Source organism: Homarus americanus, unplaced genomic scaffold (genome assembly GCF_018991925.1).
Source record: "Homarus americanus isolate GMGI-L3 unplaced genomic scaffold, GMGI_Hamer_2.0 scaffold74, whole genome shotgun sequence".
In the NCBI taxonomy this organism is placed as follows: Eukaryota; Metazoa; Arthropoda; class Malacostraca; order Decapoda; family Nephropidae; genus Homarus; species Homarus americanus.
The window spans coordinates 6,411,140-6,417,309 of record NW_024716951.1 but is presented as its reverse complement, the minus strand read 5'-3'; positions in this window follow the sequence as shown (position 1 = coordinate 6,417,309).

Here is a 6,170-nt window from a genome sequence, read left to right as displayed (position 1 = left end):
ATTCCAACCATAATAAATCTCCAGGTAAATATTAGCAAGAATTGTGTTTTCCTGAGATACACCAAGAAAAGTTTATTCGGGCCAAGGACTACAATAAGAGAAACAGGAAAGCAAGGCGAAAACCGCCTAAGCCACATAGCATATAGTTGGCCGCAGGATCAACAGATGGCGCTAGTATGCAAGGCACGTCTGTACGTCGTCTGTCAGAGGTCCATAACCTTACTTTTTCCGGCCGTTTGTGGCCGGGAATTGTTAGACATGCGGCCGGCTGAACGACGTTCAAAATTCGGGCAATGCGGCTGGAAGTTTTAACCGCAAGCATGGGATTCGTCACGTGCGACTTGCTGGTGGACGTTGACAGCTGCCGCTCCACTACAAACCATGACGTCATCCTGGGCTTGATCCACGCTGAGTGCTCCCTAGTTTTCTTTGCACAGCCCCAATTATTGCTAAGTTTTATACAAAATCTATATATATATATATATATATATATATATATATAACAAAGAAGTCTGTCTGTCTATTTATTTGTTTGTGTCCACACGAGAATCTCGGAAACTACTTTACCGATCTGTAGTGATGATGGATGGTGTTATATGTAGTGATGATGGGTGGTGGTATATGTAGTGATGATTAGACAATAAAATAATAACAGTTTAATGCTAAAAAAATATACTTTGCTGTACCGTTGTAGTGAAAAACATGGTGGAACTTACATACACCACTGTTAATGAACTAGTGATGTAAGAGGAAGTTTTGGGGACTGAACAGTGAGACAATGTGGAGCCTCCCGGAGGGTGGCGTCCTACCGTGGCCTAGCGGATGAACCGCCCGGAGGGGGGCGATTCTGCTAGTAACATTATAAATTAATCGTGAATATATGCAGAACAAAGTAGTTTATATATCAATTAATTATTTAATCGTAATGTACAAGAAAAGAGCGTGTGTTATCGCAACTCGTCTGTTGCTACCTCAAAACTGCATCAACTGATAGCTACTCGGCTACGCCCACTACCGTAGATATTTTAGACAACTGCACTGGAATTACGATGGTCATATACAATTTTATAACAAACGCGAGGGGATTTGTGCATACATCACAGCTGAGTATGGGGACAAGTTGCTTGCTGACAAGCTTCGTTTGCATGGGCCAGCAGAATGCTAGGCGAGGCTAGGCTAATTTTGCATTGCATTTTGTTTACCTTTTATGAATATCCTACAACATATTTAGCTTTTGCCCATTACTGTGTCTAAAATTAATTGCTACAATTAATGCTTTTTTAAATATGAGTGACTCAAGTTAAGTGACGGAAAGGTCCTGTAATATAGGTATTCTGTTTCAGTCCTGAAAGGAAACATGCCGCCTCCAGCAACAAAGAAACGACAAATTGCAGAAGAAAATCGCAAATTTAACCCTCTTTGGGAAGAGGAATTCTTTGTTATTGCAAAACATTCAGAACTGTATTTGCTTACTTTTGTGAAAACAAGTACCGTTCAAAGCCCACCAACATTCACACCACAGAACTTGTGAAGGCTGCTGTTACCAAATTTAAACCAAATTTTGCTGAAATTGCAAATCATATCCAGGTTCAACCCTCACATTAGTTTTAGTATTGTTCTGTGCATCTATATTTGGAATGTGAACCCTTATTTTGCATAACAAAAAGCCAGCTTTATACTACCTTATAGTAACAGCTGAAAGACATTTTTATTCTAAAAATATCACAAGGTTTTATTTTGTTTTTGCACTACAATATATCGTAAAGTACTTTTGTGGGTTTTTTTTTTCAATTGTGAATGCCTTTATATCGGTGTTATTTGTAAGAATTTTCTTAATGTAAAATATCGTCCTGCATTTCTACTTGCTCATTCAATCCCGTTAAATGCGTTGTTGACTTTTGTTGTCTGAGTCCAGCCGCGGCCAATCGCTAATTATTTGCCAGCTGAAGTGGCCAACTAGTATAAAAAGGTTGCGGATCCCTAGTTTATATGAAGACCGGGACATTTAACCATAAGCGGGCGTCACCATCACCCGTGTGCCGTATGCACACGTACAAAAACAGATCACCATGAGCTTGTGTTTCACGTTTTCACGTTGCTAGATATTATTGATCATATAAAATTTACTGTGTGATATTGTACGTGTCTGTATCAGCGTGTATGTGTGTGTGTGTGCATGTGTACACATTAAGAACGTCAAGGCAAAATCGTCGTGGTAATAATATTACCTTGACGTCTTTGCCTTTATGTTCTTAATGTGTACACATGCACACACACATACACACTGACACACACACACATACACACTGACACACAGACACATACACACTGACACACACACACATACAGTGACACACACACACATACACAGTGACACACACACACATACACACTGACACACACACACATACACACTGACACACACACACATACACACTGACACACACACACATACACACTGACACACACATACACACTGACACACACACACATACACACTGACATACACACATGACACACACACACACACACATACAATAGCAAACAGTAAATTCTATATAATCAATGATATATAGCAACATGAAAATGTTAAACACAAGCTTACTCTGGTGACTCCGCTGGTTACCATGGAAACATGGGCAAGCTACCCTCACGCACTCCAGGCTTTAGCTAGCCGCTTTGCCAACAGATGGCGTTGATCGGAGCTCAGTGGCTCACCTTTTTTTCGAAAAAGGTAAACGCTTTCCTGTCTTTCTTATTATAGTCTTTGATTTGCAATATAACAAGTAAATTTATTTATTTTCTTTTTTACGGGGATTAGCCCACCCAGGCACAGGTCACTGACCCACATCGGGGCCTGGGGGCGAAAATATAATAATAATAATAATAATAATAATAATAATAATAATAATAATAATAATAAATAATTAATAATTAATAATAATAATAATAATAATAATAAAGAATCATAACCAAATACAAAAATGAAAAGAAAGATCAAAAGTGAGAAACAATATATGTATGTTGTGTTGTCAATAGTATGAGAAACAATTGAGACCCAGCAATTGTGTGTAAATGTGGCAGAAAGTCAGATCAGCAACCTGGGACAATTTTCGTGATGCCATATGGCAGGAGGGTCTACCATTAGACAACACATTATGCTTCCAATATCTTCCCAGACGGTGGTACCTGTTTGGTAGCTACCTACTACCATTACAACTCTATATAGGTAGGCAGATACATATGCAAGGGCGGATCCAGGAGTATCAAAAAGGGAGGGGGTCCAAGAAGTTGTCTGCTGTCAGCCAAGCTGACTCTATTCAGCGTTGAGTCATGGCGACGAGCAACGACCCGATTGAGTCATTGTCAAACTCCATTTGCCAGCAGAGCTGGCTCTTATCTCGCTTCAAGTCTGGAGGGCCAATATCTAGTCGACCTTCCCTCAGAGAGCAACTTTCCACCTCAGCGCTCTGATGTCGACTGAACTTGTGGCTAAGACTAAAGTTGTTATCGGTAAATATTCGTACATAAGCTGCTCTCAGATTTTGATAAAAAATTAAATAATTGTTGTGTGTATTATAGTATGTTTTACTGAAATCTGACCTAGTTTCTTGCACAAATTAGCGGTGTTTGAAAAAATTATTTTAATTTGCAACAGAAACCGCTAATTTGCACCAGAATGGCGGTCTGGTTAGAGTAAAACACACCATAAAACATATATCCTAATCTAATCTAACTTAACCTAACCTAACCATTTTTGGAGCCTACCTGCTACGAGGGTGGAGAATACAGCTGGGCGGTCTGGTACACTTACAGTACGGTTACAGACAAAAGAGTTTCTTTTCTTAAAAATAAACAATTTTCACACGTAGGACACAGTCTTAAAGTTGATAGGACATCGTGATCTTGTAATATTTGGATTGCTTCACTATTGTTCTGATAAACTCCCTGAATAACAGCTAGATAAGGGAGTGATCACTTCGCACGCCATCACGAACTTTAAAATGGCTACTTCAGCCTTCAAAATGATTGGCCAAAGTCACATGACACGATACTTGAAGATCATTGGTTGACATGTCGCAAAGAGGAGCAATGAAGGTCAAAGAAGGAGAGGAAAGCGCGGCGCTCTTCAAGAGGAGCCCGGGAGTAATCTGTGACCAATTACCCTTTATCAGTACGATTTTTACCCCCGGGTAAGCCCCGCCATCTAGTTCGTGAGCGTGGTACTAAATTAGAAACGTATCAGGAGTAACTCCTTTTAAACTCGTGACCCTATTCCTCGCCTATACCCCTATACTGCCTTCAGTAAGAAACTTTTAATTTATTATCAATAAATACCTACTTAATGTTATTAGAATAATTCAATTCATTATGTACAGATAACAGTACTATACCATATGGCATGCTGGAAATCAATCAATACAGGCAATGCAATCTCAGGTAAATTATTTACATATTTAGATATTGTTGTTTTACTCCACTCCCATATACATACATAAATGAATTGTTTACATGGAATATACTGTATTTGTGGGACAACATTTCATATGGTGGTTGTGTTTTCAGTTATCATTATTACTAATGACCCCTTTGTGTTCACAATCATTCAATGTACGTAAACTGAAAGTCTTGCCCCCCTCTTATACTGACAAATTAGTATCAAACGATTTTTACTTTCATTGCTTTGTAAAAATATAGCGTTTGGCCCCAAATCATTACGTTATTAAAAACTAGTTTAATAGGCTATTATAACCGTGTTTACGTAAATAAATTATTTAATTTCCAACGCTATTATGCATTTGCAACGAAAATGGTATAGAAGAAAAGTTTCTTTTAATAGCCTTTTAAGTATGTTACACAAATAGAAAAATCTCGATTCTATGGTTATGAAAAACTGCAAAAATACCATCCACCCTATTTTGGGCCAAGAATATGAAAGAACACACAAAAAGGTCGGTGATTAAGGGCACTCTCTCATAATACCCATTTCTGGCGTAAATCGCGATCCTACACCCTTCTAAATAAGCGAACTCAATGGGGCTGCCTCCCCAACAGGCCAACTGCTATGGAACTATTTCTCAACCACATAATTTACTAAACTAAACCTAACCTTGTCCTTATGGTAGGTAGGATTAGGCCCTAACCTTACCTCATATGAATGATGCAGAAGATAAAAATGTGGTTCAAAACGCAATAATACCGTTTATTTGCCTCATTACACTTACTGTACCTCTGTTGCTCCTTTGGGAAGGTTGAATGGGGATCATAATCGAAATATTTATACATTCAATTATTTCGCCCTACAAACATTTAATTCATGATCAGAGAATCTTATGTCTGATAATACTCTCAAGTACTTTACATATTATGCTGGTCAGGCTCACCGGTCTATAGTTGTTCGTTGAGTGACGATCACCCTTCTTGAAGATAGGACTCACATAAGCCACTTTTCATTCACTGGGGACCTTTCGTTCATCCAGGCATTTACAAAACAGGATCTTCAGGGGCTTGGTAAGCTCGTTGCTCAACTCTTTTAGCACTCTAGGATGCACCATGTCAGGACTAGGACTCTTATGGACCTTTAGCTTTGACAGTTTATTTCTAATACCCTCTTCTGTGAACACAATGTGGGTCAGTGCTGTGTCGAACCGTCTGCCCTCTAGGGGCAGCAGGTCTGGGGCATCTCCTTTAGTCTTTTAAGTCCCGTCCCTAAATGTTGTCTCCACCTAGAATTTTGTCCTCCTCGATAGTCCTTAGTCACACCACCCATTCTTCATTTACATCATTCAAAACCCCCCATCTTATAACCCATGCCTCAATCACACCATCCATTTTTCTATCTACTTATGGGAGCAAAACTTAATCATGTTTGTGTGGCTGGTGGATATTCTCCTTGCATCATGAGCATTTTTTTTTTACAGGGATTAGCCCACGCGGGCACAGGTCACTGACTCACATCAGGGCCTGGGGTGGGGGATGTAATAACAATAAAAATTATAATAATGTTCATAGTAAATAAAATTTATAAAAAATTTAAAAAATTAAATAATAATAATAATGATAATAATATAGAACCATAAATAAATAGAACATTAAAAACGACCAAGTGAGAAATGATATATTATGTATGTTGTGTTGTCCAAGTAAGAGACTGACAAAATGAATGATAA